Raw genomic sequence first — 24,548 nt, 5'->3', positions numbered from 1 at the left:
TCAACACTACCTCTTTCCCATTTCTCCATAAATCCGTTTTCCAAATCTGATGCCTTTCCTACCTCTTTGAGTCTTTCTATGTTTAGTCTTTCTTTTGCTTTACATCTCCAGACTTTTTTCAACATCACTTTTATTTCTCCCATTACTAGGTTGTGGTCTGAATTTGTATCTGCTCCTGGATGAGCTCTGATGTTCTTCAAACAGTTCCTAAACCTTTTTTGTATCAGGATGTAGTCCAACTGATAGCTTTCCCTATTCAAATTTGATATCCATGTGTAACGTCTCCTTTTGTGGTGTTCAAATAATGTGTTAACCACTGCTAATGAATTTTCTTTACAGAAGCTAATTAGTCATACACCTCTCTCATTTCTTATTCCTAATACAACTTTTCCTACTGTATCTTCACCCCTTCCTTCGCCCACCACTGCATTCCAGTCCCCCATAATGATAATGCAGGCGTTTCTATTTTCTTTCTCGATGAGGTCCTGTATTTTCTCATAATATTCTTCCACTTCATCTCTATGCTGGCTGGTTGGCATACATACATGTATTAACACCAAATCTTTTGAACTACCCTTCAGTCGTATCATCAGTCTTCCATCAATATATTGTACCTTCATTACCTTATTTTTCAGCTTTTGCCCTATCAATATTCCTACTCTGTTTTCATCACTCTTGATTTCCCCCAAGTAAAATAGCTTATAATCTCCACTTTCTATCTCTCCATTCTCTCCCCATCTCATTTCACACAAACCAAGGGCATCTAATCTGTTCCTTTACATCTCCTGTTTATCATTCTCTAGCTTTCCTGCTTGCATCAGTGTCCTCACATTCCATGTTCCAATCGTTATCGTTCCTTTCCTCCTTTCAAATACATCTACTCTCAATGTGTTCCCCTCCTGGAGATTCGAATGAGGGGAAGTTTTAACTCTGGAATGTTGTGTGGTAGTTTCCTGTTACTTTCCACATAGGCAGTAGGATGCCCAGCCTACAATCAGCCGCTCACTATGAGTCAGACGCTGTCTGTAGCCATCCCTCTGGGGTACAGTCACTACTTGGACTCTTTTTGTACCCAAAGAGAAAAGGTGCCTCTTCCGCCAGCTTCACCATTCCGAAAGACTCTTTCTCTGCTGTTGTGGGTCTTATACATATAACAGGAAATGACAAGAAAAGGACATGGTGAGGACAGGCTTGGGATAGGAAACAGGGAGCGGTAGGCCGTTGTGGGACACACTTTGTCTGGCTCCTCCTCTTTGGCCTATACGGCTTGGGTGAACCTTCTGGTAGCTAAGCGACTGCCGGCATAGCCCTCCGAATCCAGAGAACACAAACCTCTTCGCCCACACGGACAGCACTACGTTAAGACGGTTTCCCCTGAGGACACACATACAGGGTGGGGCAAATAAAGGTGGCCCAGATGAGTGGATGCGATTGGACGTGAATGTATGCATCTAACCACACTCCCGTAGTGTGCACACAATGTGTACGCCTGCCACGTGATCCCTACCAGATCAGAGTGCAGTATGGGCTGTGCCATTGTGAGTGGAGCAGTACAAAGGGAGCGATGGTACTAACAATGCAGCAGTGGGTGTTTGTTGTGGAAAGTAGTAGTAGTAGTAATAGTAGTAGTAGTAGTAGTAGTAGTAGTTGTTGTCTTCAGTCCTGAGACTGGTTTGATGCAGCTCTCCATCCTACTCTATCCTGTGCAAGCTTTTTCATCTCCCAGTACCTACTGCAGCCTACATCCTTCTGAATCTGTTTAGTGTATTCATCTCTTGGTCTCCCTCTACGATTTTTACCCTCCACGCTGCCCTCCAGTACTAAATTGGTGATCCCTTGATGCCTCGGAACATGTCCTACCAACCGATCCCTTCTTCTAGTCAAGTTGTGCCACAAACTCCTCTTCTCCCCAACTCTATTCAATACCTCATCATTAGTTATGTGATCTACCCATCTAATCTTCAGCATTCTTCTGTAGCACCACAATTCGAAAGCTTCTATTCTCTTCTTGTCTAAACTATTTATCATCCATGTTTCACTTCCATACATGGCTACACTCCATACAAATACTTTCAGAAATGACTTCCTGACACTTAAATCAATACTCGATGTTAACAAATTTCTCTTCTTCAGAAACGCTTTCTTTGCTATTGCCAGTCTACAGTTTATATCCTCTCTTCTTCGACCATCATCAGTTATTTTGCTCCCCAAATAGCAAAACTCCTTTACTACTTTAAGTGTCTCATTTCCTAATCTAATTCCCTCAGCATCACCCGACTTAATTCGACTAAATTCCATTATCCTCATTTTGCTTTTGTTGATGTTCATCTTATACCCTCCTTTCAAGACACTGTACATTCCGTTCAACTGCTCTTCCAAGTCCTTTGCTGTCTCTGACAGAATTACAATCTCATCGGCGAACCTCAAAGTTTTTATTTCTTCTCCATGGATTTTAATACCTACTCCGAACTTTTCTTTTGTTTCCTTTACTGCTTGCTCAATATACAGATTGAATAGCATAGGGGAGAGGCTACAACCCTGTCTCACTCCCTTCCCAACCACTGCTTCCCTTTCATACCCCTTGACTCTTGTAACTGCCATATGATTTCTGTAAAAATTGTAAATAGCCTTTCACTCCCTGTATTTTACCCCTGCCACCTTCAGAATTTGAAAGAGAGTATTCCAGTTAACGTTGTCAAAAGCTTTCTCTAAGTCTACAAATGCTAGAAACGTAGGTTTGCCTTTTCTTAATCTTTCTTCTAAGATAAGTTGTAAGGTTAGTATTGCCTCACGTGTTCCAACATTTCTACGGAATCCAAACTGATCTTCCCCGAGGTCGGCTTCTATCAGTTTCTCCATTCGTCTGTAAAGAATTCGCGTTAGTATTTTGCAGCTGTGACTTATTAAACTGATAGTTCGGTAATTATCACATCTGTCAACACCTGCTTTCTTTGGGATTGGAATAGTTATATTCTTCTTGAAGTCTGAGGGTATTTCGCCTGTCTCATACATCTTGCTCACCCGATGGTAGAGTTTTGTCATGACTGGCTCTCCCAAGGCCATCAGTAGTTCTAATGGAATGTTGTCTACTCCCGGGGCCTTGTTTCGACTCAGGTCTTTCAGTGCTCTGTCAAACTCTTCACGCAGTATCTTATCTCCCATTTCATCTTCATCTACATCCTCTTCCATTTCCATAATATTGTCCTCAAGAACATCGCCCCTGTATTGACCCTCTATATACTCCTTCCACCTTTCTGCTTTCCCTTCTTTGCTTAGAACTGGGTTTCCATCTGAGCTCTTGATATTCATGCAAGTGGTTCTCTTTTCTCCAAAGGTCTCTTTAATTTTCCTGTAGGCAGTATCTATCTTACCCCTCATGAGATAAGCCTCTACATCCTTACATTTGTCCTCTAGCCATGCCTGCTTAGCCAGTTTGCACTTCCTGTCGATCTCATTTTTGAGACGTTTGTATTCCTTTTTGTCTGCTTCACTTACTGCATTTTTGTATTTTCTCCTTTTATCAATTAAATTCAGCATCTCTTCTGTTACCCAAGGATTTCTACTAGCCCTCGTCTTTTTACCTACTTGATCCTCTGCTTTCTTCACTATTTCATTCCTCAAAGCTACCCATTCTTCTTCTACTGTATTTCTTTCCCTATTCCTGTCAATTGTTCCCTTATGCTCTCCCTGGAACTCTGTACAACCTCTGGTTCCTTAAGTTTATCCATGTCCCATCTCCTTAAATTCCCACCTTTTTGCAGTTTCTTCAGTTTTAATCTACAGTTCATAACCAATAGATTGTGGTCAAAGTCCACATCTGCCCCTGGAAATGTCTTACAATTTAAAATCTGATTCCTAATTCTCTGTCTTACCATTATATAATCTATCTGAAACCTTTTATTATCTCCAGGGTTCTTCCATGTATACAACCTTCTTTCATGATAGATACGTGACAACAAAGTCGTGGAAATGGTGTGGTCAGTTGTGTGCTGAGAAGTTTAATGGTGTCAAAATGCCAGTGAAGAGTGTCATGCAATGCTTGGTCCGAAAATGGCATCAGACAGGCTCTGTTTTGAACAAGTCAAAAAATATTCTGAAACGTGCCCGCACACCAGAAAATGCTTCAGAGTCTTATCAAATCAACCCGATCTATGTTGCAAGAGACAAGCACATCATGTCTATCACGCAGACGAATACTCCACCTAGAGCTGCACGTGCATCCCTACCAGGTGTCCGTTGTTCATACATTACAACCAGCAGATGCCCCTCAATGACTCCAGTTTTCTGAGTGGCTGTTCACTAAGCTAACAATGAACAGCTTACACAAATCTGTTCCTTATGTCTGATGCAGCCTGGCTTCACCAGAGTGGTTATGTCAACTCACAATCACACATTCTGGGCAGTGGTGAATCTGTGTAACTTCCAGAAACATCACTGCATGATCAAAAAGGTTGGGATTTAGTGTGCAGTGTCTATTGGTTTCATCTTCTTTCATCAGACACTGACTTCTGCGGGTTACAATGCCAACATTTTGAAATCATTTGTGGCAGGATGGAGCAACTGCCCATACAACCAGCCAAACTTTGGAGCACATTTACACAATACATACAGACATCTATATGCGCTGTAAATCTTCATTGCACATTTTTGATGTCTTCGGAAATGCCATTTTCGACTATGTTATGATGTTATATTAGAACAAATAAGCCCTCGGTCACAAACAGAAACTGGCAGAGTTGTTAGCATATGTCGGTCTGGTCGTGGCCCTGGCCGACCACCCAGATCACCTGATCTGTCAGTGTATGATTACTTTGTGTGAGAAGCCCTGAAGTCTAACGTCTATCGCAACAACCCTCACAGCCTTCAAGAACTGCAGCAGAACATTTCAGATTAGACTGTAACAATTCCAGTAGTGCAGCTTCAATCTGTCTTTAGTGACTTGCTGACCAGGGCCAGAAAGTGCCAAGATATGAGTAGTGGTCACTTTCTAGATATGCTATAGTAAGGTTAGTACTGTATTTCCTTTCCTCTGTTGTGTTTCTTTGTACCCTGAAACTTGGTTCTTTACACCACTTTTATTTGCCCCACTCTGTACAAGTACAATCTGTATAACTGAAAATGTATACTGCTGTAAGCTTGAAACCTTCACTGCAGTTTAATGTGCCAGTATAAATATTAATAAATTCTTCTGTGCTCAAACTTCTCTCGTAATATTTTATCCAAAACAATAATGAAATGGTATGTAAGGAGACTGCACACAGTAAAGATCAGTACTGTTGAAGCTTTTATGGTGCAGTACTAGAAAACTTGTTACACATTTTTCCAACTTACTTAGCTAGTTGTTTATTCACTTAACGACATTTTACGATGATACTGTACATGTAAGCTTAATACAACAATAAAATATAATTTAAAGTTAACAAACATGGATGTGTGCAATTATTTATAAGTCCAGCTAATTCAAATCCTAATATAACACGATTTGATCATATCTCACCCCAAGTCACTGTACACATTGCACACATTATACACACATCATTTAAGCTGACATTAGGACCACAATAATATCCCCATCTCTTCATTGTATTCTTTGTGGATTCACATTTGACTGTCTGAAAAACTGAGTCGTAAACCCTTCATAATCGAGATGTTGAGCTCAGAAAAACGAATGGAGGTTAGCTCTTTTCATCTACGATCTTGAGAATACAATTTTGCAGTAACATAGATTATACTGTGTAAGGCAATTGAGGACTGACCAAAATGTTGTGTGTTTATTAATTTTTAACAACTATAACGTTTTTTACCGATCCTTGCTTTGTGTGTTTTAAGCAGTTCTATATTGTTTAGTATATATTGCTTAAATGTTTGCTTTTTGCCTTTTTAAATAAGTTGGTTTTAGTTATTTCTGACAATTCTTTGAGCAACTTATTGTGCAGTTTTATATCCTGATGGAAAATACTGCTTTGAATAATTTATTTATTTTTTCTTCGTACAAATAAGTCCAAAAATACTGCAAATTAACTTACAGCAGAAATTTCTCTTAAGGCCTTCTTCAGGTCTGGGTAAAAGTTGGCATCAAAAATCACGTACTTCGTTGGTAGAGGAATTCTGAAGAAGTAATACTTGGAAGTGATGTGATCAACTTGACTATCTTCTTCTCTTAATCAGTGTGTGTGAGACAGTAAAGAAGCAACATGTATTTAAAATTTAACATAAAAAGCAGCATACAAGTGGGTCTCAATTGTATGCTACAGAGAGTTAAGAGGCAGCACATTAGCTTTTATACAGTTGCTAGAAATAAGACTGGCAATTCATTGTGCTTGCAGTGTATGGTGTCCATCGGTCTATCAAAAGGTTGAGCTGAGCCATAAATAACATGCCCATAATTAAATTTGGACAAATAATACTGTTTGTCTGCACTATTGATTTTCTCACATGAGCACTTTAAGATATTCTGCTGCTTTAAAGTTTCTGCTTGAGCACTATTCAAATGATGTATTCAAGTGAGTTGGTTTGCCATAAACAACACTTACAAATATTTAAATATTAGTGAAATACAGAAACATGTACCTAACACACAACAGATCTGCATTACACTTTGGGTGAACACTTAAAGGTTAATGTAAACTATCCTCTCAAAATGTAAAGTTTAAAGCACAGAAGTGTGTAAATTAAACTGGTAGAAATGAAAGTCTGTAGAGAGCTTTTTGCATTCTAAAGACCATATAAGGTGGAGGCTAAAGCTCTGCTTCAATTTCTACATTAAACTGCAAATTAAGTCAACATTAAAATAATTCTAGAAAGTTTCTCTCCTTTTCTGTGAATCCATATAAATATAACTGTCTTTCATTATTCGTGGAATTTCTCTGTCAGACTTACTCTATTAAAAAAAAAGTTCATGCGAATTTCCATCGTGTTGCCTCTGAAAGGCTGAAGTATGCAATCATTGTTAATTGTTACGAACTGCAACAAATGACAAATTCACCTCCCACAAATAAGATGCAATTTTAAGCCCCACTGCTAATGGATCTGTCATCACATCTACATAATCTTGATGTCTACTCTCAGTGACAACAGTAAATGAATCCTGAATGGAAGCAATAACAACAGACTGGCATGATTATCTTTCCCACAAAAGTTGAGGCAATTTCATTATGGTAGATAACAAGTCAAGTTATAGGACAATTTGCACCTCTCAATTTTTTTCATATAACCTCTCATACTAAACTAGTTTTTCTTAAGTTCGGGAATTCAGGCTGTACTCTCATTTTCATGTCTGCCATAAAACATTTCTCCACACACCCAAAGATGTTCTATAGTCACTTACCATTATTTTGAACATAACTACTTTTTATAAGTTCCCTCTCAGCACACCAGTGGACAGATTCTGTCCTACATCCACCAGAGTCTTAAGAATGGCTATGCCAGAGCTGAGATGGATCATGCACATAATATGATATAGGCAGGTTACCTCAGGGTCCAAGACTTAAAACACTGTCCTGTTAAATGGGAAAGTGGGATTCAAAGTCCCACCCTGTTCTGCTGATTCAGATTTTCTGCAGTTTCCCCAAATCACACTGGATTAATTCCTTGCCCAACACAGTATGGTCCAGCACCAGTAATCTTGATGTTGACAAGATGTTAAAATTCTAAATTTTCTTCTCCCTTTTTGTGTTCAGACTTGGCAGTATATGGTATAAATTCCATAAATGAGCATTAATCTGGCAACTGCTTTCAGTTTTCGTAAGACCCACTATGTGCACGATATAACTTGAAACTTTTCTGGGTGCAAAGGAAATGGTGGAAGTTGGTGGACTTTGGGCCAGTACGGACTGTTTCCTCCTGTTGCCAATCTTATAGAGGAAACGATACAGAACACTGCAGCAATACACGACAGTGAATGACTCCAGTGTGCTACCTTGTTCTGTGAGGATGAGTGGGCTTTGTTCCCCCCCACCCCACCTGCACCTCTATTCAAGGTAACACCTATGTGCTAGGAGACAGTTGTGTGCTTATGCTCCCATGATCCCCTGCAGTAGTGCCTAATTACACTGTGTGTCTGTAATACATCCATTACAGCATTTATGCTTCTCCTACTAACACTACACAAATATAGCACTACTGTTTATTTGTAAATTGTCAGCAGTATATTTTGAACTGTAAATACTCACAACTCATGAGGAAAGATGACAAGGGCACACAACCAAGAAGCAGTTTCTCTATGCAATAGCTAAACCCTTCATTCAGCCACTAATAATGCCAGACCTTTCCTTTCTTTTTATTATTTCCTTTCTTTTTATTATTTCCTCAATATCTGAAAAAGCAAAATAAACTTATGGCTTCCATTCAACATAACACATTTCACACCTCGCCCTAGACACGAGTTCCAGTTTGTGGATATGAAATCCATTCATTTGCTAAATTCTACCACAAAATTTCTTAATTTAGCATTTAAGGTACTGTCAAATGCCATGCAATTATAGCAAAGCTGTAACTCATTACAAATGTCCCTTGAAGAGCATACTGCAAGAAAACATACATATCCTTAATATCAGTAACTGATGAGATGTGGCCAGCTCTTGTACTCTTTCTCCTTCGTATATTATATGTTCATAGCTTTTGAAAAGAATCTTTGCGAAGTTTAGAAATCATGCAAAGGAACTTGCGGCAGGTTGAAATTTTGATTGACTTTAAGGCGTGTTGAGATGGGCCTATTGGATGCCCATGAAAGGAACAAGTGCTGATTTGAGCTCTTATCCTGCACAGAATATCAGCTTCTCTTCAATGTTCTTTACGGTGTATATGAGGGATAGTCATAAAATTTGAATTATCAACTAGAAAAAAAATAAAGTTACACAATTACTTTTTTGTTTGTTTGCATATACATGTCTGCAGGCCTGGTGCAAACAAATTAATGATGTAACTTTTTGGGTTATAGTTAAAATTATACATCTACCCTTCATACTCTGTGGAAGAGTTGAAACAAATGATGCCACACCAATTAAGTAGATAGTGATGACTTTCATCAATAGCATTTCAAGAGAAATTTGGGTGTTACCTAATAACAGCAATTCATCACTCCCACTTCAATATACATTATATATACATCTAAATATACTTTACAGCTTTCAGAGAGAGAAAGAGAGAACATGTAGTCCCATAGACATAATCAAGTTTTCCATGTTGCCCTAAATCACAAGTTTTATACCCTCCAAATGAGGTAAAAATTAATTCTCAAGACAAATCCCTACAATTTCAAATCATGCTGTAACACAAAAACCTTAAAATGACAGAGACAGTTGAACAATGATATACAATTTGTGCACTAGCAAAATTCAAAATCCAGATCTTTTGCATCATTTCCAAAATAGAACTGATTTATTACCTGCACTTTCAATATTTCAAAGACAACTAGCAGTGAAAAATGGTGAGATGATCACAATTTTAATGTTTGTTCATTGCTGCATATGTTTCACCGAAGAGTTGAAAAATGTTATCTCACAATACTGAAAATGTGTTTCAGTATCCACCATAATGCTGAAAATACAGCAGATTTGAAATACCACCACTTAATAACGAGCCATTGTATTGTGAGATGAGGTTTAACTCAATTATAAAATAAACGGGAAGTCAAAAGTTCCCCAGATGTGCTGAACTTAAAAAGTTAAACTGGGAAGGGATAGACATTTAAATCATTGAACTTAATTCTCATATAAGAAAATCACTGGGTATCGCACTGTAAAGATGGAAAAGAATTTTGGAATATCTTTAATGTACTTCAAGTAATAAAAATTTTTTATACTCCATTTATCAGCTCCTATAAAAAGAAACTGAAGTAGTCCACAGTCACATACTGCAGCAAAAATCATATTATAATGTGTGACGATGGCAATTATATTGCTAAAACTATCTTTAAGATCAAGAATGGTAGGAAGTTCACACTGTCAATTACATAAATGTCAAATACAGTGTATAAGCAAAAATCAGGCATTACAGTCTGCAGAAGTGTGAATTAGTTAGTTTCATGTTCCATGAACCATTTTGCACAATAAATCATAATGATGTGAAAAGAGTCATTTTACACTCACATTGCAAATTCATTTGTAAATATGGCTACATCACAACAAACAATATACAGATGTGAGTTAGTAATTCTTACCACTACCTTTTACACATTACAATAATAGAAATTCTTCTACAGAATAGAACAAGTTGTCAAGGCGAAACTTTTCTTTTCTAACTCTACTTTCAGGGTGGTAGTTCCTGACATATCTCCTATCACTTTCCTTAAATAGGGATTTGACAATGGCATAATTTAGTCTCTCTCTGGTAAAATGCCTTAAGTTAGCGATGGATTACATACTTCCAATAAGACAAGGATTATTATATGGGAACAGATCTTTAGTACTCTATTGGAAACACAATGAAAACCATCCAAGTTTTTATTTTTGAGTGAATGTATAATTATCTTCATTTCAGAAGTCTGTGATACATTCACACGATTGAATTTTATGAGAGTTACTTTTTCAACACATGCTGTAATTTTTCTCTTGAACTGTTTACCCCTATGCTTTCTAATATATTTAAGATATGATTATTAAATACATTTTCTACCTGCGGCTCATCAAATGGGGAGAGAGTGTCAGTGAAATGATACAGGGTTTGGGGTGGACATTATTAAAATAAAGGTGTTTTTCGTTGTGGTGGACCTTCTCACAAAATCCCAATCAACAACATTATCCTCCGAATGCGAAAATATTTTGTTGACACCAACCTACATAGGGAGAAACGATCACCATGATAAAATAAGGGAAATCAGAGCTCATACGGAAAGATATTGGTGTTCATTCTTTCTGCACGCTGTATGAGATTGGAACAATAGAAAATTGTTAAGATGGTTTCATGAACCCTCTGCCAGGCACTTAAATGTGATTTGCTGAGTATCCATATAGATTTAGATTTATAGCCTTTCCATTCAGTTCAGTAGTGATGTTATCTTGTTTTGTGGCTGGTTTTCCTGTATCTTGTTTTATTACATTCCATGTAGCCATTATTCTGTTGTCAGAATTACTTATTTCAGACATTATGTGCTCATTCCTTAATTTTTTAATAACCTTTCTGAGTAATTTTGAGTAGCTTTTCTAATGTGCAATGACTGCAGGCTCTGTACTTGTTCTCGTCATCAGATACATTTCCCTTTTCATTTCACAAGACACTATAATACTTGTAAAGAACCATGATTTTTTACATGGCTGTTTAAAGTCTTTTCCGGTTAGCTTATGCAGAAAGCGGTTTTCAAATACTGATATGACTTTATCATGGAATAGATTAAATTTTAAGTTAGCATATGGCTAATTATAAATTTCATCCCAGGTCATCCAGTGAAAACTATACTTAAAAACATTTGTGCCGAAGTCATTAATTATCCTAACAGATTTCTACTGTGGAGTATCCATACTGTAAGGCAGTATGTTATTTATCCCAACTAACTGTGCATCATCATCATCAGAGAGAGCATTTGTTATTTGGTAAACAGTTATTTTCTTACCCTGAGTTTCACCAAAGAAGATATTACCAATTGGGGTCGTACAGCCTTTATCCGCCTATGCTGGAAAGTTAATTACTGAGATCAAATTGTAAGGTCCAAATAGGATTTACAGATCATTTTTCCTATCATAATGTTTTAGAAAATCTACACTGAAGTCACCACAAACTATTGACTGCTTCTTGCTGTCTCACACATAACACAGTAAGGAATACAGATTCCTCATAACATATTCAAAAATTTCCCAGTGGGGATCTAAATATATTTACAATTAAAATCAAATTGTTTGTCAGTATTAATTCACAAGCACACACTTCTATGTGCTGAACACTACAAAATCTACTTGTCTCAATGTTTCTGAACTTGTGCTCGGTCTTTATATATGTAGCAATAATAAACAAAACACAAAAATGTCAAGTAAATATAGCATATTATGATAACAGTATCATCAGTACCAGAGAGATTAAGATAACAACTCTGTGGGGAAAAAAGTTGACATAATGTTCAATGATGAGTTAATGTTGTATTTTTCATAACGTGGATTTGATTTTCTAACTATTACTCATTGTTTAGAATAGAATAATAGGCTCAGTTACTTTATTACCTGTCTCCTTCCTTAAAATAACACCAGCATTTTTTAAAATATTTCATCAACTAACAGTTCTCAACCACAGTCTAACGTAATGTCTGATTTGTATGCCAATGAAGTTGTCCCTCCTTTCCAGAAATATCATTTTAGATGTTTCTGTGTCCTGCCCCTTACTCCAAGGACATATGCACTAGATACAGCTGCATGCCAGACGTACCATTTTTACAGCTGTCATTGATACATAATAGCCACAAACATGCAAGTAGATGATATACAAAAAAGTGAAATGGGTTTGGGTTGTTTGGGGAAGGAGACCAGACAACGAGGTCATCCGTCTCATCGGATGAGGGAAGGAAAGGGAAGGAAGGGGCAGGAAGTCGGCCATGCCCTTTCAAAGGACCCATCCTGGCATTTGCCTGGAGCGATTTAGGGAAATCATGGAAAACCTAAATCAGGATGGCTGGACGCGGGATTGAACCGTCATCCTCCCGAATGCAAATCCAGTGTGTTAACCACTGCGCCACAGTGAAATGGGAAAGAAGTGTGTGAATTCTGTAATTAATACTCATTTACATAATGGATGAGATGGTGTTTTTACCATATTCATATATAATGATGTATATATGTAATGAGATATACTAGAATGTAAATTATATAATAAGAATCGCCAATTTTTAAGTGTGTTAAAATCTGTATATCTTTAACTAAGTAGCACACGTACATGTATAAATTAAGGATAATAAATAAACATCTGAATACATTTTGTTGTTGTCCAACACCAGTTTGACAGGTTAAAGAATATAGTACGTTCCAATGCTACACCTTCCATTAGACTTCATTAGCACTGTGGGCAATTCAGAACTGAATGAGGAGTCACTATTCTAAGCAGCTCTATGGAATGGATTCAGATCCATAAACTGGCAATATCAAGAATGAATGGAACATATGTGAACCACCACCATTCCACTCACAACACTATACAGTTTAACTTCTCGTGGCCGGGATTCACAGTCCTTTAGAATGTTTTAGAGGACATCATATTCACCGTTTACCTTAGAAATTCTTTATTGCACTACTGCAGTTTCAGTCTTCGGGCCATTTTCAAGTGGCACTGAAAAAGATTTTTGCTTGAGCACATTTCAAACTTTAAAATCTTCCGACTTGTATAGTACAGTAAAATCAGACAAGTGCGGATTGTGCAAGAACATCGATTTGTAACAATTTATGTGAATGGCGTTAACAGTGATAACATTTCGTATAATTTACATCATTTCACAATGTACAGAGCTTCACACTCATCTGATGTTACTGCATTTTTACACCGAAAATGACCTATTTTTGACTATTACATGTATATATGTTGGAGAATCTTAAAGACTGACACATGTTGAAGCAAAATCTTTTGCAGTACCACTTGAAAGTAGCCCAAAGGCTGAAACTACAATAGTGAAATAAATAATTTACACAGTCAATGGCAAATATGATGGCCTTTAAAATTGTACAGTTTATTAATTTTCTCCATTGTTGACAGTGTTGTTGCCGTGATGGTATTACATTTGCAAAAATGATAAGAAAACAAACTGCCTTCAGTCACTAACTGTGATTTCATTAATACACAAAGCATTTCAGATCTTCGGGTGCTTGAAATCAGTTTTACACCATCGTTTGAGACAGGTTAACACTGGTTTCGTTAAATGTACACTAGATGATAAACTGTATAGTTACAGTTTTTACAAAACTAAGACAAAAAAGAGAATTACTTATCATTTCTAGTAGTGGTTCTATCTACATCTGCAAATAAACTCTGCACGCCATCATATGGTGTGTAGCAGAGAGTACTCTGTACCACTACCAGTCTTTTTTTTTCTGTTCCACTCGCAAATAAAGCAAGGGAAAAATGATTGCCTATCTGCCTTCGCATAAGCCCTTATTTCTCATATGTCATCTCTGTGGCACTTATGGGAAACGTGTGCTGGCGGCAGTAGGACTGTTCAGCAGTCATCTTCAAATGCTGATTCTATAATTTTCTCAATAGTGTTCCTAAGAAAGAACATTGCCTTCCCTCCAGGCATTCCCATGTGAGTTCCTGAAGCATCTCCGTAATACTTGCATGTTGTTCGAGCCTACTGGTAACAAATCTAGCAGCCCGTCTCTGAACTGCTTCTATGTCTTCCTTTGATCGACCTGGTGCAGATCCCAAACACTCAAGCAGTGCTCAAGAATAGACTGCACTAGTGTCTTATACCCACTCTCCTTCACAGATGAAATACACTTTCCCAAAATTGTCCCAATAAACTGAAGTAGACCCTTCGCCTTCCCTATCACAATCCTCACAAGCTCATTCCATTTCATATTGCTTTGCAACTTTATGCCCAGATATTTTTATCAACATGATTGTGTCGTGCAGGACACTACTAATGCTGTATCCGAATGTTACAGGTTTGTTTTTCCTACTCATCTGTATTAAATTACATTTTTCTACATTAACAGCTACCATTCACCACACCAAACAGAAATTTTGTCAAGTCATCTTGTATCCTCCTATAATCATTCAGCTTTGATACCTTCTCGTACATCACAGCACCATCAGCAAACAGCTGCTCACCATGACCACCAGATCATTTATGTATACAGAAAACAATAGCAGTCCTATCGCACTTCCCTGGGCTACTCCTGACGATACCCTTGTGTCTGACACACAGTCTTCAGATACAGCATGTGTAAAAATATTTACGAGCATACAAGCATTTTTAGTTTCACAGTACATCTTTGCAAAATTTAAACAAGTAAAACAGTATCTGAATGTAAAGATGTTACATTTTACACTACTGTTTGTACCTGCTAAACCAACAACTAATAGAAGAGCTTAACAGGGAAAATTTGAAGTAGGCCTCAAAATCAATTATAATATGACTAAAACAATGTATAATCAACACACCACTGATAAAACAGTGCAAGATATTAAATACATCACGGAACCAGCTGATGAATTTTTGTGTTTAAGGCAGTTGAAGATGGCAACTGGATGGACAGGAAAAGAAACAGAATTAATAGTGTGAACACCTAGGAATAGTTTTTTATTTTCACTTTTAAAGGTATTCGTTAGCAGTACTGGAATTTCGCCTCCTAATGGTGGTAAAGGCCAGCTACTCAGTCTCCAGAATATTGTAGAATTCAGATTTGGAATTATAAATTTCTCCTTTCTGGTATCTATGAAGTCTGTGAGATAGAGAAATGCATACACTTTCTCTCAATTACCCCACTATTTAATCACTTCATACACAAACAGTCGATTGCTGTGGAAATCAGACTGTAAGTGCCACAGGAACACACATTTTTCCGTACTGTTTTAACAGGGTTCCTGTTATTTACATAAATTCAATAAAATAGGCATACTTAAGTTTGAAGGTCTTGTTTTCAAGCTTGTCTTTTTATTTATAGCTGTGTGTATACTATTACTGAGATGTTTCCATTTACTCTTCTACCCAAAGTTTCTTGGAAAAAAATATCTGTGCTGTTAAACCATTTATGATTATCTCAAGAACCAAGAATTTTTTTTATTTTTTGCAAAATTCTGGTTCTTGCATCTTGACGAAGAGGTGTTTCAGAAAAAAATTTTGAATTTCCTTAATTTTGTTGTATTACTCATTGTTTTTTAACTTATTTTTTAGCTTCAATAGTAATGAAAGTATATTTCACTAACTCTGAATGTTTGTATGTGTATAATAGAACACTATCTTTTTAAGGTCACAAACAATCAATCAACATATACTTGCCTCCAAGCATTCACAACTACACATATATTACAAAACTGGTAGTAACAAATTGCACAAATAGTTAAGTATAATAATGTGTTGGTTATGACCCGTTCTGTTCTCATTAATCATATTTATGTATGTATGATCACATGTCAGCAACCATGTTATCCCTTCTATTGACCACAAAAATCTTTCTGTCACTAAAAATGATCCTAAGACAAATAAATTATTAACAACGAATGTTGGAGTTACGTCTGAGCAGTATTTTCTTATTACCTCATAAATAAAAATATGTTTCAGACTTTCTTGACTTATTCCACATCCATGACAGCCATTTAACTTAGAATCTATGGCAGGAACAATAATTCCCTCATAATTAATACGTAATCTTGTTTTATGACATATTATACATTCTTGAGGATCTTTTATCTATGGATCTTTGGAACAAGAAGTATATTTAATCTCATCAAACCCATAAAAGTTATAAAACAGTTTTACAAGGAAAAACAATATAAGTAAAAAACACTGAAGATCGTCTGTCAATACTAACAAAATCAATTCATGTTTCACAACATTGGTTAAGTAATGTTCCACGGCAATTCATATATTTAGCAACAACTCTGAGCAAGAAAGGAGGGAAAATACGATACAAGCAAATTCGAATCCCGAAGTCTATCGATTTCAGTTCAAAGATATTTGTAAAAGGTATGTACAAAAGAGTGTTTTCATTCAGTTAACTGTCATTTCCTGGCAGCTTCACAATTCAATCTGAACAATAAAAACAACAACTTTTTTCACTAAGTTCAAGAAAGTTGGAAAAGGAGATTGTGGCTAGCATCATAGTGACACTGATTTACATTCCAAGAGAGCACAAGCTCGCACTGGACACGTAAATTCATAGTGGCCTTTTTTAAGGAACAAACCTATCATTTCCTTACAGTGATTTGGAGAAGTCGCAGAAAATCTGCTTCCACTGGTAGAAAAGTCTATGGTATGCACCTTTACCAAAGTGTTACAGAAAGGATCTGTGTGTAACAGGTTCATTTCATGTGGCACATGATGACAAAAATGCCACATACTGATATGTTAGCTGCACAAATAGCAAAATCATTTACTTGAACTCAGAACATGGCAACTTGATTTTCTGCAGAATCTGAATATAGTTATCCTTATCAGCACATTTATTTCTACATCTATACCAATTCACTTCACACACATTTATCCAGTGATGTGACATCTGTTGCTGCAATCATCAGTCCGAATATGCATGTGTGCAGCTCTTCCCAACTGTCTGTCTAGTGCAAATCTTTTCTGCTTAGTTACTGTACCTTCCATCAATCTGAACTATAATCTATCATAGATCCCTGGGAGAAAAAAACAATACTCAGTAGTTTGAAGAAAACACAGGTCACACTCGTTTACAACAAGGGTAGTAGAAGTGATCCAGAAAACTACCGTCCGATATCATTGACAATGATTTGTTGTAGAATCATGGAACATATTCTGAGTTCAAACATAATGAGACATCTCGAACAGAATGACCTACTCCTTGAAAACCAGTGTAGATTCTGAAAATACTGATCATGTCAAACCCAACTCACATTATTCTCATATGACATACACAAAGCTTCGGATCCTGGCAGTAAGGCAGATGCAGTATTTCTTGATTTCCAAAAAACATTTGACGTAGTACCACATCTATACTTACTGTCAAAATTACAATTACATGGGGGTATCAAGTAAATTTGTGACTGGACTGTGGATTTTTTTTAAGGGGGGGGGGGGGGGGGGGACAGAGCATATTATCTTGGATGGAGAGTCGAATCACTGGCAGATGTAGTAGTAACTTTGGGTGACCCCATGGAAGTGTCTTAGACACCTGCTGTTCATGTTACATATTAATGACCTTGTGGACAATATTAATAGTAAGTTCAGACTTTTTGCAAATGATGCAGTTATCAATAACAAATTACTGCCTGAAAGAAGCTGCATAATTATTCAGTCACATCTTCATAGGATTTCAAAGTGGTGCAAGGACTGGCAACTCGAGTTCAGAAGTGTAAAATCACACCACTCACAAAAAAAACGTAGTATCTTATGACTATGATATCAATGAGTCTATAGTTGGACTCAGCCACACACATACCTGGATGTAACACTTAGTAGGGATATGAAATGGAATTATCACTTAGGCACAGTTGTGGTTAAAGTAGGTACTACACTTTGGTTTGTTAGTAGAAAACTGGGGAAGTCCAATCAGTCTCCAGAGAAGATTGATTACAAATCACTCATGCAACCCATTCTAGAATACTGTTCAACTGTGTGGGACCCCTACTAGTGATGTAGGCCCGGCAAATGTCCAGTGGGCAGGATATTTACAAATGGAAATTTGCCCAAAACTGTCTTAAATGCCCATAATCTGGGTGCTTATAAAAAAGTACTTTTACAAGTTTTTACTGCTAGAATGTATAACTTAAAAAGTAAAATAAGGGATGGGCTGATACTCCCTATGTTAGAAGTTAGTAAATATTTACATTTAAACATACAACTGTCACTCTTTTTCTTTACTATTAAGACCGAAAGGAAAGAAGAGAGAAGTATGTTTTTTTATTAGCATTGCAGCTTGCTTTACCAAGGAAGGATGCACATTATTTACAGTTGTTTATCATTTACAATGTCCTATTCCCCCCCCCCCCCCCACACACACACACAGTGTTGAACAGGTCTGTAGTGATAACCTCGTATAAAAAAACACATTGTCCTCAGGGCATTGGTTTGCAATGTAACACACTTTATAAAGTGCGTAAAACCTATGAATATTACTGAAGAATGATTATTGATAACAAAAGTATTACTGAATGTACGTGTTTCTTGATAATAAATGTATCCTTAAATGTTAAACTTTTTCAGCGAAAAAACATGCTTTATTGTCACATGCAGCGATAACTGAGTCAGACTATGGTTTTCTATTCTGCTCCTTTCTTTATCTACTTTCAAATGACTGCACTGCTGTGAATATAAAATGAGAAAACTAACATAAAAAGATTTAATAATAAAGAATTGATGCTGAAGATGCTGGAATTGTTCAATTCCAATACTTGTCTGTTCCTAGAGAATTGATGTCTCTTGGACTCGTGGAATCTGAATTGGCACACGACTCATACCCAATTAAAATCATTATGGATAAAGTTTTTTTACTCTGATATTTTAGCAGTAGAATTGTATACGTAAAAGTACTACCTACAGGCTACCTACTTAATATAAACTAGATTTTCTTCAATAATTACTTTTAAACATGATTTTTTTTATTTTTCTTATGTACTAGCCCAAGAACTCCCCTAATAACTCTTCCCCGACTCTCAAATAGCTTTTTCAACTTCATTACCCCATCAGTATTGAAGAAGTGATGCAAAGCACCTCTTCCAATACAAAATATCATTTTAAATCTTTTTTTATAAGTGTCGGTTATCATTTAATCTTTAAACTTTGGGTATTTGACCCAACTTATAAATGACCAGGCATTTTACATCACTAACCCCTACCAGACAGTACTAATGGGGGATAGTGAATGTATATAGAGAAGGGCAACATGAATGATCACAGGTTTGTCTGACCTGAGGGAGAATGTCACTGAGATGCTGAAGAAACTAAACTGGCAAACTCTTGAAGATAGATGTAAACTATCCTGCAAAAGCCTACTACATTTCAAGAACTGGCTTTAAATGACAACCCTAGTAATATACCACAATCCTCTACATATTGCTCACATAGGGGTCATTAGATAAATTAAAGCAAGCACAGAGCCTATGGAATAATCATTCTTCCTGTGCTCCATACATGAACATAATGGGAAGAAACCCTAATAACTGGTACAATGGGACGTACACACTGCCTAGCACTTCACAGTGATTTGCAGAGTATAGATTTTCACAAAGCTGTTTACTGTATTTCAGTCTTGCCACTCCCCGACAACACACGCCCTCGTAACCATATTCTGATTCCTTTGTATCTAGGAGTGTGGCTAATCAAGCTATTCCTTTTTCTAGTCAACTTGTGTCCTAAAGCTCTTTTCTCAGCAACTGAATTTTTAACTTTTCATTAGTTACTTAATTTACACAGCTAACCATGATTCTTCTGTAAAATCACATTCCAAAAGATTATGTACCCTTTTTAGTGTAGTATGAACTGATAATTGAGACAAGAGGCATAACCTTAGCACCAAAATGAAGCTACCAAAGAAAATTTTGGGTTTAAATTATGATATATTCATAACCTGCTGGACCTAGCAAAAGATCATGAATTCTTGCAGAAATGCCCATCTTTACCAAATAGTAATTTTTGCCTCCGAAAAGTACACACTAAAAAATTATTAATGCATCAGTTTAGTAAAAAGAAGAGAGGAACAGATGATCACACACACAAAATATAACTTCAGTGACTTGAGGAAAATATGTAATGATAATTATTATTCATTTTGCAAAAATTTCTGCTAAAAAAAATATGTAACCAATCTCTGAATTTTAACACAAAATTAAGCAGGCACTTTGGATATTCACTTACACTGTGCTACAACACCTCATGTTTGTTCACAATTCAATTGAAGAATAAAGAATGCTACAACAGCTGACTGCTCTATTTTTTAATTGGATAACCTGGAGGAAGGTTTAAAATTGTTACTTAATTGCCACAAAGAAATGCATTTCTACATCACATCCACTGTGTTGAGCATCACAGATGTTTCATTAGGCATTTGATGAATGTAATAATCTTAAACACCAAGCCCATTCAATTTGAGATTTAAATAATAAAAAGCACACACTTGCCTATAAGCAACACTTTCACATATATAGATTATCACAACAGAAAAACTGCTGAGTAAGAACTCTCTCCCCACAAAATAATGACTTCTGGTGTTCAGAGTCATGAAGCAATTCCACAAATAATACAGTTCTCTTGGTGCATACCAGTGTGAACAAGAAAGATATTGGTATAAGAGTTACCCATTTCCTTCTCAAAAAAAGTTACCAACAGAAGCAGCCACATATTAAAAACAATATGTTTAAAAAGCAAAAAGTGACAAAACTAGTTAACTTGCAGCCGTCAACACAACAAAGTTGTTTACTTTTCTGATGGTATCTAGTAAATTTAAAAGTACTGATTGCTGAAAATGCGCTTTTCTTATAAATGATACATATGCATGCATTTACACAGTCCTCATCAATTTATAGAAATTTCTGTCTCAGTGTTACCTCTTACATGGAAGCAAGCACAAAAATCACAATAGGTGACCAGTATAAAACAGTTAACAGGTATTTAACTGTCATCAATCTCAGAGGTAAGGCTGTGTTGATCAAAAGCTATCAACAATAAGTCATTTAAAACAAACACTTATTATCTCAATATTCACAGCTGAGGATTCTCCTAAGGTTCAGAGTCTGAAGCCCTGTATGATATCTCATACACTGGAATGACAATTATAATGGTACTGAAAACAAAGCACAGTATCCTGCCAGGAGAGCAAGAATGTTTTATTTTTTTTTTGTGTGTGTGTGTGTGTGTGTTTTCGTTTTTTATTATTATTTTATTCAGTCAACATTATGCAACATAAAAGAGTCTAAACCTTGGAGAAAATTCTACAGATCAAGATTCTGACTTTCACTTCTGGCAAGTATTTTTTTTTCTATTAGTTTCCATGTTAAAAGATTAATAACCATCAGAGCTTTCGATCATGTAGGCCACATTTCTTCACCACATGAGACAAAATTAATAAACACTGAAATAGCTTGTCTTTCAGTAAAAAACTGGATTAACTTTTCCGTCAATGTTGCTAAACAATTCATGGGGATGGGGATTAAGTTAGACATTGACACAAAATGCTTATCAGATGCAGGTAGTAAACAAACAAATGTTAGGGCGTCACACTGCTATGTGAGTAACCCAAATGTCATTAATATCGATGACTAACTTTATCCAACTACATGACTCGATAAAACTATGTCTAGAACTACCACTTTCATTTAATGTGTCAGTTACTAGAGATATCTGAAAAACATAAAATGCCTCGTTGTGGATAACTCGAAATGTCAAACTGATAGTATCTACGACGTGCCACAGCCAAGATCATTGAAGGTACAGAAAACCACACACACTTCGATTCCAAGCAACGCAGCTAGGGGAAGAGCGCCTTATAGAAGAATAAATGTCGTTCTTTACTTACTTCTTGAGAGGTCTCAATATTTACAAACAACATACTTATCAAAGATCATACGCCTTCCGGATACTTCCCACAAGATGAATCTTACGTCAATTAGCACACAAAAGCACGGCAATGAAACGATTCATGTCATATATACGTACACAAAAAGTCTGTTTTTATCTTTTGTTTATAATTACAAACTACAACGCACCAGTTCACAAATGAGCCATGCAGCCCACGAAAATGCAAGCAACGTTGGCCGACTTCAAACGCCGCAAAACTCTTAAAAGAATCGTGTACTACTACTTAGTGCTCAAAAGCTATAATATTCTACTCACCCTCTCAAGAATCCACATAATGAAGATTCATTAGCACATTCACATTACTTCTGTTGATCGCATGTGAGTTAATTGACATGAAATGACAACTGCATTTAAACCCCCTTTTTTTTCGTCATTTTTGTCTTGAAATGCAACAGCAGGACGTCCGCCCCCAACTCAAATATCGCATTTCGTAAACTGAGTAGCTTTATTTTTGAGTATCAGGATGAAAATAAAAAAATAATGATCCCATTATTTTCCTCGCGTCAGCTGCCACTATACACACACACAATCAAACAGACGCCATGTTAGATTTTCCGAGCTCCGGTAAGAAATATTCTGCGTTCATCCGATGGTTACCAACATAAGGGATTTGAAACAAGGATATGTTAGAAATTTGAAGCATCAAGCAAAGTGATACACCAGCGTCTACAATTCTACATATAGTTCTGCGCAGCATAAAAGACTTAATTCATTAGAGAGCCAAAATGTTATAATAAAGCGCTGTGTAACACTCGACTATACTTCAAGATTGCAGTTGGTCGTTGCTTTCTATCACGCACGATATTTCATCTGACCACCTACCAGACATCTTCAGGTGATCTGTCGGATACTGCTCACCTGAGGAAGGGTCACCTGTAGATGTGTGGAACGTACCTAGATGAAATATCACGCGTTGTGGAAAACGATGACCACCTGTATGCCCGACACTGCATCAGGTATTGAATATCCCGGGAAATTTTCAAGATTCACACTACCTCTCATTCGATTATAGTGTAATCGCATTAAAGTAGTCTTCAATCGTGTCACGCTCCGCACTTAGCTTCATTTTGGGTGGAAAGAAATGGAGAAGTTTCAATTTTTAATTTGAGTTTCATCAAACAGAAACCTTCATAATCAGTTTAGGTGTACAAGATAAAATTAAGAGGAAAAGAGCTACTTGTCTTGGAACATTGAACTGAATCAGTAGTTGGCCAGGCCGTATGCGGCAGTAATGTTAAGATACGTCGGGAAGGGATCAAGATCCAACTGGTCTAACCCTCCGAAGCAGCAAAAAGACTCCGCTTCAATCTAGTATATACCACAGTCTAACATAACAGTCGCGATACTTCGCCTTTATTTTGTTGCTACAGCGCCAGCAGCGCCACAAGCGGCTGGTAGGTTGAACTGTGAAATCGGCGCGATCGTGAAAGCGAATAGTGATTGTTTATTTTGATTTATACAATGGTTTTTACCATCGGGAACGTTTGTAGCGCAATAAATTGCAGCAACAACAGGAAGAAGACACCACAGCTGTCTTTTTTTTGGTTTCCTAAGGATCCTGGGAGGTATATACCATCATGTTACTAAACTGTATCGTCAGGATTCACTTGCAAACTATATGTGTATAAATGATGAATGTTTCGTTTTAGGAGCAGAAAATGGCTAGTTAATAGCAGACGAGAAGACCTTATGAAGAAAGACCCAGTTTACCTGTATAATAATATTAGCTTTTGTTCGCTACATTTCGAACAAAACCGGTTCATGAACGCAGACAATAACAAAGTCGTTTGGAATGCAGTACCCACACTGTTTGACATTCCAAATAAACTCCCTCAGCTGACGATGAAGAAGAAACTGCCACAAAGATTCGACAGTCAATCTAAAGCTGTAAAACAGTCCTATGACACAGAAGCAGCCAGTTCGACTCTCCATGTATCAGTGCCAGATTCGTGTGAATCATCAACACAGACCTGCTTTGACGATGAAGTGGTTAAATTAAGTGTAGCTGTTCGTGTCTTACAAAAGCGTGTGAAGTGTCAGAATGCCCAGAAGCGAAACTATTACGGGACAAGGAAAGTGCCTACAGACAGATTGTTTGAAAATTATTCAAATATTTGGTTTTTCGTGAAATGTAATGTAATCAGCTCATTATAGTGTTTTCAGCACATGTCACCCACTATTTGGCAGTTGCTTGTCCCACTTAGAATAATATAAAGATGAAGGTCGTACTTGTGGCAACAGGAGACAATGACAAACACAGTAAGCCTACAGAACGATAAATGAGCTGTCGATCGCTTTTGCATGTAGAGGTACGTGTCTGTGCTTCTTACATGTGAATCTGTGTGTTTATATTCTTTTGATATCAACGTGGTAAGCT

General features: G+C 36.8%; 1 protein-coding gene across 5 annotated transcripts in view; it reads right to left on the bottom strand.

The window, feature by feature from the left end:
• Positions 1-22,707, bottom strand: part of LOC126470106 (rho GTPase-activating protein 190) — a 293,491-nt gene extending 270,784 nt beyond the window's left edge. For 4 of the 5 annotated variants that reach the window (XM_050097683.1, XM_050097685.1, XM_050097686.1 and 1 more), the window contains exon 1: positions 22,427-22,707. The gene's annotated coding sequence lies outside the window, so the exon portion shown is untranslated. Of the gene's footprint in view, positions 1-8,171; positions 8,191-22,426 lie in introns of those variants that run through there. The other variant, XM_050097684.1, reaches the window with a different exon arrangement.
• Between the last annotated feature and the right edge of the window lie 1,841 nt (positions 22,708-24,548).

Source organism: Schistocerca serialis, chromosome 3 (genome assembly GCF_023864345.2).
Source record: "Schistocerca serialis cubense isolate TAMUIC-IGC-003099 chromosome 3, iqSchSeri2.2, whole genome shotgun sequence".
In the NCBI taxonomy this organism is placed as follows: domain Eukaryota; kingdom Metazoa; phylum Arthropoda; class Insecta; order Orthoptera; family Acrididae; genus Schistocerca; species Schistocerca serialis.
The sequence above is the reverse complement of the archived record's forward strand: the minus strand, read 5'-3'. Positions and strand labels throughout refer to the sequence as shown.